The 13934-nt window shown below is 40.0% G+C and overlaps 1 long non-coding RNA gene across 2 annotated transcripts; it reads right to left on the minus strand.

Annotated features, from left to right (window-relative positions):
* Window positions 1-2589: 2589 nt before the first annotated feature.
* LOC112431337 (uncharacterized) lies at window positions 2590-6549 on the minus strand. 2 transcript variants are annotated; one of them, XR_013099052.1, is made up of 5 exons: window positions 6261-6549; window positions 5777-5812; window positions 5248-5400; window positions 4799-4886; window positions 2590-4217 (listed from the first exon to the last, which is right to left on the minus strand). It is a non-coding gene; the product is annotated as an uncharacterized LOC112431337 (long non-coding RNA). The 2 variants fall into 2 exon arrangements; XR_013099051.1 differs by having other exon boundaries at window positions 5777-6549.
* Between the last annotated feature and the right edge of the window lie 7385 nt (window positions 6550-13934).

Here is a 13934-nt window from a genome sequence, read left to right on the forward strand (position 1 = left end):
CTGTTGGATTTTCTTTATTCATCCTCTAGTTGAAAGAAAAATCAGCGTGCAATCAGAATAGTGTTGAAATCTGTGAGGACACGGTCACTGACAGCTCTCTGCTTCATCAAATGCTGCATAGCTGCTTGAAGCCGAGAGCCTTTGTAAAGCATTAATTACCACTTTAGCTTTAACAAAGCCACACTTGTAAATCAAGCACTAATTTCCTCGTCACCAAGGTCATAAAAACTAGCAAAATGACTAAAGGCAAAAAACAGTGATGGAAGTCGTAAAAATCAATGAAGTTTTGCCAGTCATATCACTGAATGAACAAAATTAAAGTAAATGGCCTGTATTTATATAGCGCTTTCCTAGTGCCTAAGGACCCCAAAGTGCTTTACACATCCAGCCATCCACCCACCCATTCACACACTGGTGATGGCAAGCTACGTCGTAGCCACAGCCACCCTGGGGCGCACTGACAGAGGCGAGGCTGCCGGACACTGGCGCCACCGGGCCCTCTGACAACCACCAGTAGGTAACGGGTGAAGTGTCTCGCCCAAGGACACAACGACCGAGACTGTCCAAGCCGGGGCTTGAACCGGCAACCTTCTGATTACAAGGCAAACTCCCAACTCTTGAGCCACGATCACTCAAGAGAAAGTAAACCTTTCTGTTAATCACAGAAGCGTATTGTCGAGTGTGCCAACGTTGTAGGATGCATTTGGGATTTCAAGTTCACCCACCAGCTGTTTCTATGTTGGCAGGCCACACCAGCATTGTATATTGCTTTTGGACATTAAATCTGTTATTATCCAGGAAATGTTATCTCCATGGATTATTGTTAGCAAGTAAAGAGGAAAAAGGGTGAGGCCAAGGAAGGGAGGCAGATAGGTGGGCTGTTTAGAGGAAGCCTCCAAGATTATGATCTGGAAGACGTGTCACAAGCAGTGACATAAATGATGAATCGCTGCAGAGCCATCAATAACACCCAAAGAGGACCTAATGGAGGTATAAAAGTGGACAGATAAGAAGTTTTGCTTGGAGCTTTCATAAATCAGCCCCTCACAATGACCTATATAAAAGTGGGCAGCACTGACGGGCTGCATATATTACAAACAGACACTGTAGGAAGTACTCTTGTTATAATTAACATGAAGCCAATGACCACGTTAGCACATGTATTAAATATCCAGGTAAAAGGCTCATGGATTTATAATGTGATTTTTTTAGTCTCACTGATGTTGTTTTCTAACATAGATCTTATAGGCAGGAGCTCCACCTCCTGTTATCATCAGCCATTTTCACTCAAATTAAAATAATACTTCATCACATGCGGTTTGTTCCACCTGAACGATGCTCTGTGCGTGTGTGGGCGCGCACGCATGCGTGTGCTCCTGTTTGTGGTTGACCTTGACCTGGTAATGACTCTGCGTCTGAGCTAAATATCAACAGAGTCCATTCCATTTTGAGGCTGGCTGCCATTTAACAGAGAGAGAGCGATATTAGCGGCAACCTCCTCAATCTAACTGGAAAATGACCTTTCAAAGCCCCACACGTTTCCACAAGAAGCAAGAGGTCGATGATGAATTGCATAAGAGTGTTCCCTGCCTTTATATCATACACATCATGTAGCCTGCTGCCTCAGGCCAGAATCTATTCTGCACTCTCACCATGTTGGCAGGAAAAGAGGAAAGGAGAACTTTCTGTTTTTGTATTATGACCTTAGAGATTTGATGCATATTTACATTTATAGAAACCCTAGTTATAGTTGTAATCACTGATTACAGATTTCAGTGATCCACAGAGCTCATGGCTCCTTTTATATCAGCGTGGCTGTTCTGTTTCTGTGCTGTTTTGTGCAGATTTAATCTTTTACATTGTGGCTCACGAAACATGGCAAACAGATAATGATACAACAGAACCAAACATCCATGTGCATGTATTACCCACAGTGCATTTGACCTGATAGTGTAGTTGTGACATCCTTTGAGGCCATAAATCGGACACAACCAGCTTTACCTGTTTTTTCCACATTATAACCCTGAATATGTCATTTACAGTCACACGGGGGAATCAGATGTTTTCTCATAAAACTGGTTTGCATGTAAAATCATACATAAATCACCATGAGCTGTGCAGTTACCGCAAAACAACAAGTGATGTGACCAGAGGTGGGTAGTAACTAATTGCATTTACTTAGTTACATTTACTTGAGTAACTTCTCAGGAAAAAAATATTTTCAGGAGTAGTTTTACTACACTGTACTTTACTTTTACTTGAGTAATATTATTATGAAGTATCACTACTCTTACTGGAGAAAAAAATCTGGCTAACCTACTCAGTGTGAGTAACTTCAGTGAATTTCGTTTTGTTGTTCCCAGAGTATTTAAAAGTGTATTTAAAAGTAGAATGGGAGGGAGAGTCTACAGTTTTCAGGCCTCTCTGCTGTGAAACCAGCTTCCAGTTTGGATTCAGGAGACAGACACTATCTCTACTTTTAAGATTAGGCTTCAAACTTTCCTTTTTGCTAAAGCATATAGTTAGGGCTGGACCAGGTGACCCTGAATCCTCCCTTAGTTATGATGCAATAGACGTACACTGAAAAAAATATGTTGTTGGATTTACTTAATTCAATGGTGGACATTTGTTGCACACAGATGTTTTGCTTTGGCAGCAACTTAAACAATTGAGTTAAATTAACACAATTTATTCATGTTCAATAAACCTGTGCAATTTGTGTTGATAAAATGTGACTTAAACATGTTTTGATGAAGTAATTTGAGCTCTTGAAATATTTTAATCCTTCACAATTTTCTCACTTTATCCCAACACGATTCAATAACTTTTACCCAATACTACTTGGTCACTTAAATACTACATGTTATCTTCAAATTACATTTTGCTATTATATTCTAGTATCAAATACACAATTTTCAAATGGAGGCCTTATAACAGATTATATTGTTCTCTTCCAAGATGGTTGCTGGCATCCACCTGTCAATGCAGTGAAATTAGACATTTTGTTTTGAAAGGTTACTACCTTTCAAAACAAAATGTCTAATTTCACTGCATTGACAGTAGGTAAAGAATTAAACTGACATTACTCCACTACTGAATCTATATAAACCAACAGTTAAATAATGTCAGTTCTTCCGTGTTCTCTGGAATCAATCACAGCAAAGAAATTAGACTCTTTCTTTTGAAAAATGTTGGGAAAGAACAATACAAAACATTCTATTTAAGGCCTCTAACGTCAAGATTCAGTTAAACAACAATTATAACTAAACAATTTGAGGTAATGTTAGTTTCCATTAACATTAAATTAGGTTACTGAATTGGCAAACACCTTCCTATTAACATTACCCATTTTACCCCAATAACTAAAGAAATTAGCACTTGCAGGTCAAAACCTTTATTCAAGAGATGCAAAAATAACATTGATACAGTGACTGTCAAAAATTACGGCACTGATCATACTGTGACATCTTGGTTCAAAACAGCACACTTAGAAATATTCAACGTTCCTTACTTCAACTGAATGAAACTGAAAATACCATTTCACACGGCCCATATGGGATATTTAGACTGCATAACTGTTCATGCTACATCTCTTCACTAGTAAAAGAAAGAAAAAATACAAAGAGAAATTTAAAAATGCTGCCAAACAGACAGAGAACTTGTACAGAGCAAAAGGAAAAACAAACAACAACAACAACAAAAAAACGGCTCGTCCTCATGGCAGTTGCAGTGTATATAAAAATACACTGCAACTGAACTCCTGCACCAAGAACTCCTGCACCAAGATGTTGCAATTGTCTTTCACACAGCGATCTGTTCCTGGAATTGAGCTTCAAAAATGCAGCAGAACAAGTGTGAGATTTAAATGTCTTCTCACCTAGAGCTGGTCACCTCACATGCATAACAGTGAGCTTCGTTGCAGGAGCAGTTTTGTCTTAGTTGTGAGCTTTTCTTGAGAGCTGAGTTGCTTCCAACTCCATTACCACCCTTTGAATCACCTCAAAAGTGTAGCAGAGTTGTGATGGGTAACTCATATTGAAGGAATAAAAAAGGTCCAAACAGCATGGCTACTGCAAAGGTCACGTTATCCAGATCTTGAAGAACTACTATACCCTCGATGATGATGCCAACGTCAGAAAAGTCATTGCCTGGTGCATCCTCTGGAGACAGATGTTCATTGTGGTTTTCTCAATCTGTGCAGTGGCCTCAGTCAAGTCCTGGTTAAACACAAAACATTTCTTTAAGATTCCTTTTTAAACTCATCTCTTTTGAATCTACCAGTTCTAATGTTAGAGTAATTTAAACCAATGCAAGCAACATAGTAAATAGCTATAGCCAAAGAGTGGCCTGCCATGCTGCCATTCATGGTCTAACAGAGTTTCTAAGAGAGGGTGAAAAACATAATTTCAAATGCTTTACATTAGTTTTTCTTAGAAAGACACCGGCCCATCAGAAATCCAGGTTTTGTCACTCAGAAGATGTTAGAATTTAGACTTTCAGCCCCACAATTTGGTTAGCTGTTGGTCTTTTTTTTTTTCAAACAAAAGCTAATGTAAATATTGGTGGGATTTTCCTTTGTTCACTAGAATGACAAATTTAAAGTTTTTTCACACTGATGTGACCCCTAATACAGGGGTGGGGCCTCAAGGGCCGGCGGCTGAGTTCACTACCAGGCCTCATGTGAACTTCAAATTATTAAAGAGGACTACTGGTCCTAACTGGTCCAATGAGGATCAAGTGGATAACTAAATGCATTTTTAAATGTTGCAAAGCCACAATCTACTCATAAAACACTCACCATGAACTCCTGCACCAAGATGTTGCAATTGTCTTTCACACAGATGCGGAGCACTTTGATGAGACTCCCTTTGAGCATTAATGTCATCCTAAAGTATTATAACAAAGAAAACAGAGATTTGTGAACTTTTCAGTAGCACAGAAGAAAATGATCCCAGACCAAAACTTAAACCAGTCAACATGCAACACCAGCATCTACAAAGCAATATCAAAAGTTCCTGTTTGACATCAACTTTATGGATATATAGTTTCCAGAACATTTATTTTTTTAAAAAGATCAATTTTTCTCAGTGGGCCAGTAAATGCATGACGAAAATTATGGCATCCTTTCGGTGGAATCAGTACTCACAGGTAATAGTTGACTGTTTCAATGGATGCAGCATAAAAATCTTTTACTGACCTAATGCAATACATATACACTTTGTAGTTAAAGAATTTTAAAGTTCTTACTGTCATCATGGCAGCTACATCCTTTAGCTTTGTGCCCTGTTCCCCCGATCACTTTGCAAACACTTTCAGCAGACTGTCAGAGAGAAACTCAGCTCCGTCAGAAACCTTGACTGTAAAGGCATGGTTGGGATGCACTGGAATGCTGCATTTCATCTGAAATGACATAAAATTATTTTGAAATAACAGCAGGCACTGTGCTTGGTTAATAATCAGTAATGTTTTGTTGAATAAAAACTGTGTTTCCAGATCTTATGGGATTAAAAAAATCCAAAGATGTTTATTTCTGATTTGCAACCCAAGAACCCACAAGTTACAACCTCATTTTAGTTCAAGTGTGCATTAATGTGAGTCCAGTAATCACCTTTCTGACAATACATACAGGTATAAGTTAAACCTATGGCAGATTTTGGATTTCTCAGTTGTATTAATAGGGTGGTCTATTTGAGTATGCATGCACCTAATAATTATAAAAAACCTATTATAATTAAGTTACAGAAACCTTAAGCGAAAATAGAATATACTTTCTTACCATAACACCTTGAACCCACAATCCATCAGCTGACTCCTGGTGAAATGCAGAATAGAGGTCGTCTCTCAATGTGCAGCAAAAAAAACAAAAACAAAAACAAAAGGACAGCAGGTGAGGGCAGGAGGGGTAGGGATGTAAGCTAGCATAATACCGCTGATGATATTAGCTAAAGCTGTTCAATGTCCAAAATCTCACTAACACCACGGTGCAGTAAATACACAATGTAACTGAAGAGTCAGTTGACAAATCTATTCACACAGAAAACCAAATTATGTTATGAGTGCCTCGTAATTAGGTTTAATGTGATATTACGGCTCTTGTGCCAAAGACAAATTCAAATGAAAAAGCGCCAATTCTTTGATAACAGATAAAACAGCAAATACGCTAACGGCTCTTTTTTAGCATGTTACATGGCGGCACTTTAGACGTTTAACTACATTTGGCTGAAATATGGTAAATATTAATTCAAAAAATCAAGACATACCAAAAAACGTAGAGTTGGCTGCTCGACTTGACTGAGATGGATGCATTTTTTAAACCACGATCCAAAGCCCGCGAGATGAAATCACGCGTGGTTTCACGAGATTTAACGTTGCTATCTTATTGACTTACTTCACCTGAACATGATATGAACAATTTAATACACCCTTTCTGCATATCATGTAGTTTTTACACTATATAGTTACATTTATCTTTAAAACATGAGGCAATTGTGTTAAATACATGCAAGATGCTTACATAAATCCAAGAGATGGCCAGTCCCTTTTTTTCAGTGTAGGCTGCCGGAGGACTCACATGATGCATTGAGTATTTCTTCTTCACTCACCTTTCTCACTCACTATGTGTTAACAGACCTCTCTGCATTAAATCATACTTGATATTAATCTCTGTCTCTCTTCCACAGCATGTCTTTATCCTGTCTTCCTTCTCTCACCCCAACCAATCACAGCACATGGCCCCGCCCCTCCCTGAGCCTTGTTCTGCCGGAGGTTTCTTTTTCCTTCCCACTGTCGCCAAAGCGCTTGCTCACAGGGGGTCATATGATTGTAGGGTCTGCCTTACAATATAAAGCGGCTTGAGGCGACTGTTGCTGTGATTTGGCGCAGTATAAATAAAATTGAATTGAATTGAATTAAGTTGAATGAATAATAACCACATTTTAACCAAAAATGCATGAAAAACAGACACAAACCTCCAGTTTATTTCAAAGTGAGACTTCTTGTTTGTTGTTTAAATGTTAGTCTGCTGAGCCTGTTGTGCCATTTGGAGAAGTAAAGTAACAAAGTAACACCAAATTTTGTCACTGTCAAGTGTTTTTTTTCCTTAGATTTATTATTTTGTAATCATGTTATTTATATGTAATATTTTTTTCTTTTGCTTTTCAGTCTTTTAAATACCAAAATTTGCACTAAACTTTCTATGTTTGTCTGTCTGGTTATCTCAGTTTTAAACATTAATCAGATGTTATAATCAGTTACTCAGTACTCAAGTAGCCTTTTCTACTAAATACTTTTTTACTCTTACTTGAGTAATTTCTTTAATGGTTACTTTTTACTTGAGTAAAACTATCTTGACTATTACTTTACAATTTTTGGCTACTCTACCCACCTCTGAATGTGGCATTCTGCACAAAAGCGTATTAATCAGTAAAGTCAGATATCTTTCATTGCTGCTATGGTGACAGTAGATTATCCTGCTTGGCTACATTTGACGAAATTTTAATCAGTCACATCGGGGCACGCTTTAGTTGCATTCAAGTAAACCGTGTGCATTTCATACCTCATCTTTTGCCTTCCCTTTAATCCAGAACCCATCAAGTATCACCTGATGACACATGAGCTTTTTATTATCTTTTATTTGATTTATCTGCATTAGTAAACAAGACAGAACACAAAGTCTCGAACATGATACCTGTCAGGAACACTGCTACCACTGAAAAATTATCTGTTGTTCCCAGATGCAGACTTAGCATCCCGGAAGAACATCTGGGAACCCAGATTCAGATAGGTCTGTGTGGCTTTGGTTAGCCTTTGTTACTCCAGCAAGTAGAAGCAGGAGCAGTACGAACAGAGCCAGATGCTTTCTAAGACGTAGCAGCAAAAGTAATGAAAGTACTGCTTCAGAGTTCTGCTGTCTGAAAATTACACTCAACCTCCAGCTGGAGATCAATGTGTGCTTAGTCAACATGCTGTTAAACCCAATTTCTAATGACTCTGAATAGCAAAGTTTGCCATGCTGTAATGTCCATAGCAGAGCTGTACAGAGTCCTGATCATCTGTATTCCCCCCAGCAACAACCTCCCACTAGAGGATAACTGTGCTGACCCATGACATGCATCACTGCATATCTGTACCCCTGCCAACTAGAGCGGCAACAGGAGGCTATTCTCAGTTTACTTTAGTACCTCTGTAGCTCATGTGTGACATGGCCATTGTAAGATTTACTTACTGTTACTTTCACATCAGAGTCAATAACCTCACTGTTTTCTGACACATGGTCAGCACGAACTTTGTGTGGTTAGTAAAGAAATGCTGATTTGGGATTAAGCTGAGCTGTTACTGCTTTTCATGCTAAAAGTAAGGTTCTTTTGTAAGGGCAACAGTTGTTAGTCATTCCATGGATGTGGGATGGATTTCCATGAATACATATAGAAGATAAGGACTACAGGCTGATCCCTGTTTCCTCTGGTACCTCCGGAATTTGATAAAAAGGCAGTTTTATCAACTTCTGTTTAAAACACAGACTGTATATAAGAGATGCCCACAGTCAGAGAGGCATCACCTGTTGTATTGAGAAGCTTTAGGGTGAGTGTTTTTAAGAGCGAGGGGCAGAGCTGACTTAGAAACTAAGGGACACCAAACGCTCATGTGGTCTCGACTAGGGATGGGTACCGGTATCCGGTGCCATAATGGCATTACGGCACCGGTTCTGACATAAATGGTGGTGCGCACATTTCGATGCTTTATTTCTGTGATTTTTTTTCCTGAGATGTCATACACTTTGGATTGTAGCCAATCATTTTACCTTTACAAGGATAGTAGGCGGGCCCAGGTACGTACGTTCTTTTAGAGCAGGGCTACAGATTAAAAATGCCCAAGGCGAAGCGGTCAAAAGTCTGGCTGTACTTCACAGCAAAAGATTCAAACTCAGCAGCCTGCAACAAGTGCTTTAAGCTGATACTGTGCAAAGGAGGTAACACCTCAAATCTGATGAAACACCTGGCGACGTATAGCGTTCTTTTAAAAGCCGAGAAATGCACCGTATTTGATAGCTTGCTGTGAGACCTCACACCGAGCACATCTACTGCGGGTGTGGTGCCTGTTATCGGACCCGGAGTTAGCAACATTCCCGAAGAGGAGAGTCCTGGCCCCTAGCCCTGCCAGTGCAGCAGAAATGATGAGGATGATGATGCAGCAGCAGCCGTTCTTCTCTGCGTGAGGAGCTTAATGTTGTTCGTGTGTAATTTATGTTGAGTAGGCTAACCACGTTATTACATTAATGCATGTAAGGTGAACTAGCAAACACCATCATAGCTACATGCGGCTGTCTTCTTGTTTGATGGCAGATACTCCCTTCACCCTGGCCAAAAAGGCTAAAATGACCAAAGAAAAAGTGGAAAACAGTTAAACATGAGAGGTTTTTGGACAAAGTTTTTTTTTTTTTCCATTGTTTAAGCACTGCTTCCAGCCAAGAGTGATACCATATATGCCCCATAGCTGCAGAAAAGGCTAACATTGTTATCTTTTTACAAAAAAAACAGCTGAACATGAGAGGTTTTTGGACAAAGTTTGTGTTTTCTATTCTTTAAGCACCGACTCTGTTTCAAAAGTAATGGTTTGGCACCAGTATCGGATAAAACCTAAACGAAACCCATCCCTAGTCTCGACATGTGGTTTAGAAGCTACGCCTTCTTTAAAGCTCATCTGGCTTCATCCTGCTTTTTTTTTTTTTCTTTTCAAGAACTTAAACATTATGTTGGATTCAGTAAAAAATATAGATGGAGATTATCGATTCATCACAGAAGCGTTTACTGAGGGCGCAAATTATGCTCAAGACTTCCTATAGACTTCCAAACAGCTGGACTTCTTTTCTGCCCCCTGCTGGCAGTTAGAAGGAATAAAGTGGGTTTACTTGAACAATGAAGAGAAGAAGCATTCTGCAACAGCTCCACTCACACCACGTCTAGGTCTAGGTCTTGTGCTCTGATGCATGCCCATCGTAGTAAGATGTGGCCTACATAACCGTATGATGTTCAAATTTGACATCATGTGACTCTGGAGATGTTTATATACTTTTATAATCTTTCATGTTACTGACAATCCAGAAAAAATCTGGAATTCAAATGAGAAAATCTCCAGTCAGAGCCAAATGTTTTTAGCTATTCAGTAAGGCTATGGCCTCAGTGCCATTATCTCCTGCCATAGCTAATGTATCATATTGCAGCATTCATTCTTAGCAGCACAGCTCATTTCCCAAAGAGGCTGTGGAATATACAGAAAAAAATCTGTGACCCTCTGCAATACATCAAGCTATTCAAAATGTGACAAAAAAGGGCATGCTCTGTGAAAACGTCACTCTCTATATCCTTGTCCTCTTAACTTAAGCGATCGAGCAAATCTGATTCAAAGAAGTGTTTTGCCTTAAACTTCTAAAATGATACGGGGAAAGAGTTGTGCGTTCACGATGGCCCGGCTCCGTAACGAGATCTATCCATGCCTGGGCAATTGGAGAGGCAGCTGTTCTCAGCCAGGCAGGATGGGAGCTGTGGCTTTTTCCACCGAGGAATTAGACATGATGGAGGGAGGAGAGTGGAGAGAAAGGAAAGGGGAAAGAGATGTAATTAGGGAGCAAGACAGAGGGATGCAGGAGGACAGTGAAGATGGAGGAAAGATGGAGGGAGAAAAGCCATTGAAGGAGAAACACAGAGAGGGGGAGTGGGGGGAGAGAGGTCGGAGACAGAGACAGTTTGAGCTGAAAATCATTTAGCACTAAGCTAAATGCCAACTAAGAATAGACTTTGAATCAATCAGGCCCAGCTATGTGGCTGGAGAATTAATACGTCCCCTACAAAGCGTTGCCTTTCCCCTAAAGGCTGAAGCGGGCCATATGTTTTCTGAAACCTCTCTAAAAGAATCAAAGATTGAATGCTTTCAAAAGCCCAAGGGGCCCATGCTTATGTAGACAGATTACTTTCATGTTGCACAGTGCAAAGATCAATGAATTTCCAACAACATTCAATAAGAGAGTGACAATCAAATGCACTTTAATATCAAAGCGACCCAACAAGCTTTTGGATAAACACTGTAAAAAAAAAAAAAAAAAAAAAAAGAGTGCTTCAGCAGTAAAGTACATTAAAAGTCAACTCGTATCTAAGCAGAGAACTCTCTTTGAAGCACTACAGGTAGTGTGCTTTCTCTGGAGGTGTGACAGCTTGGTCCCTCTTCAGAGATGGCACGATATCTTGGAGGAGAACACAGTAACTATGTGACAAACGTGGTGCCCATAGGCATCCGTCCTCAACAACAAAGACTCCTCCTCAACAATAGAAGGGAATACAGAGTGTTTTTCTTCATGCATAGCTTTATTTAGAGCTAGCCCCATTTTTGTAGCATCTGATTATATGCAGGGGAAATGAGCTGAGCTAAAAAAGACAGACACTCTCAGCTGGCCCATGCATTTTGCATTAAACTTCTGTGATAACTAGTTCACTTGCTAATTATCAGGGTCTAGGTAACAGTTCGAGTTTTAATCCCAAGAATGGGACAAATTGTTGGCTAATTGCCTCTAAGAGATTTTTTTCACTCAATGAAACATTTATCAGAGCGCTCCTATTATTGTGAGTGAAGGTTGGTTTTTTTTTTTTTTTTATATATATATAATAGATAGAATGTTGTCTATGAAACTATTATCTGCCTGCTTCAAAGGCTCGTGTAGAAATGTGGAAAGCGTTTAGAGAGATTTCTTTAGCTGTTGCCACCTTGCGCTTTGAAGAGGCCACTTTCACCATTGATGATATAATGGATGCCACATGAAACGCCATCCTGCAAAAAATCCTGCGGCCCCATTCATCACTCTTAATCATTACCAGCAGATTTCTCAAGACCGCGTTTATTGAGCGCATCTATCTTTCTCTTGTTGCGGCTGTGGACAAAGACGGATCGCTCCAGCCACCAGATTTAAAGACTTCTCAGGCCAAACCGAGCACGGCCGACGGTTCTTTTAAATTCTAACCGCTGCTTGATCTCGACCATTTTCAGGCAGATTTTACCAACCTGTGGACTTACACAATCCCCAATACAAACACTTCACTGGAAAGTTATGGCAACACCGCAATCAATGCAAAACTTTGCACTGCAGTGATTTGAAGTCAGGTTTGTGATATTTATTATTCAGACAGGCAGCCAGTGTAAAGACCTCAGAGCTGGACTGATGTGGTCCACTTTTTTGGAAAAGATTCTTCAGCTACAATTGAAGGCATTATGAAACCATCAGACTGAGGACCCTCTGTGCACTCCCCTAAAATGGCTTCAGATGCAAACGTCTATTATTCATGCATCTCTCCCACACTTGCTATACACAAAAACCTTTCTCTGCTGCATGTGCCCAGCCAGAGGTCACGACCCTCATCAGAAAATGCAGAGGAAGACATTTATAGATGTCTTAAACAGAGTTAAAATCTCTTTCTTTTAGCATGTCAGGAAGTCGTGTGCTGCCTCTGCCTCAGTGCTGCTAATGCTGTGGAGGAATACTTTGCTGTTTTGCCCGCAGTACCATTTCACTATGTAATCACCTAACTCATGAAATTTGCAAAGGTAGTGAATAATTTAAAGTGGCTGCGTTAAAAATTATGTGTTGTACGGTGTCATAACGACGGTGGTCCAGAAACAGGGAGGGAGGCAGCGAAGTAGATAAAAAGAAATTCAAGTGAAACATTTTTCTTAGTCACTCATTTATAGTGCTCACATTACGTATTCTTCTGTTTCCAATATTTCGTTATTGTTACTCGAGGGCATGTTTAAATTGAGACGAGGACCTGCTGTTTGGCAGCAGAGGAGGGGAATGTAGTGTACTGTACCTATGGCGTTATCCATTTTAATCCTGTGCACATGTCGTGCACCAGAAATGAAATGCAAAATGTTGCACGATTGACTCAAAGTACAATAAATGGCAGTTTGAAGTTAGACCATTTGCCCTTGCAAGCTGTTCAAGTGAAGGACGGAATATTGAACTAAGCCTTTCAGCCACCCAGGAGAGCTGCGCTGATTTTATTTGATTAACTGCAATCATGAAATCCCAACTCACCGGGGTGTGCTCGAGTCAGGCCCTTCATAAAAACACCATGTATTAAATAAATATTGCTTTGTCAGGGGGAGAATAAACACTGTTATTTGTGTTGATGCGTTTGTCTGCTGCTGTGCTGCATGACAACTAAGCAAGTAATGAATGATTTCACAATAGCTTATGTAATGAGCATATTGGCACATATCAAAATCAGCAAGTCGTTTCCACATAAAAGGTTGATTAGCAGTATGTGTATTTATGTTGCACTGAGCCCCTGAAGTCCCATAAGGTGGCTTTTTAAAAATTTGTGTACACAAGTTAATTATTTTCTTGTTCTTTTGCTTCTTGAAACAAGTTAATATCTTATTCAGTTCAATTTTATTTATACAGCGCCAAATCACAACAACAGTCACTTCAAGGCGCTTTATATTGCAAGGTAGACCCTACAATAATACATACAGAGAAAAACCCAACAATCATATGACCCCCTATGAGCAGCGCTTTGGCGACAGTGGGAAGGAAAAACTCCCTTTTAACAGGAAGAAACCTCCGGCAGAACCAGGCTCAGGGAGGGGCGGGGCCATGTGCTGTGATTGGTTGGGGTGAGAGAAGGAAGACAGGATTACAGCCAGACAATTATCCCATGCATCCCTTGATCATTTGCAATAAAAACCATGGACAACTAACAACTTTGGATCTGAGCTTGTCGTGTAGCGTATGTTTGGCACAAACTGTAGTTCCCCCTGTGACTACTTGAGGGTGATCATTAGAAGAGCCTGTACCACCTGCTGGGCCACAGTCAGCCCAGCAAAGACTCAAATCCAGCCTACTGCATGCCTTTGGAAAATGTGAAGGAGGACATAAATCTTTGGCCTTA

The sequence above is a fragment of the Maylandia zebra genome, linkage group LG6 (assembly GCF_041146795.1).
Source record: "Maylandia zebra isolate NMK-2024a linkage group LG6, Mzebra_GT3a, whole genome shotgun sequence".
In the NCBI taxonomy this organism is placed as follows: domain Eukaryota; kingdom Metazoa; phylum Chordata; class Actinopteri; order Cichliformes; family Cichlidae; genus Maylandia; species Maylandia zebra.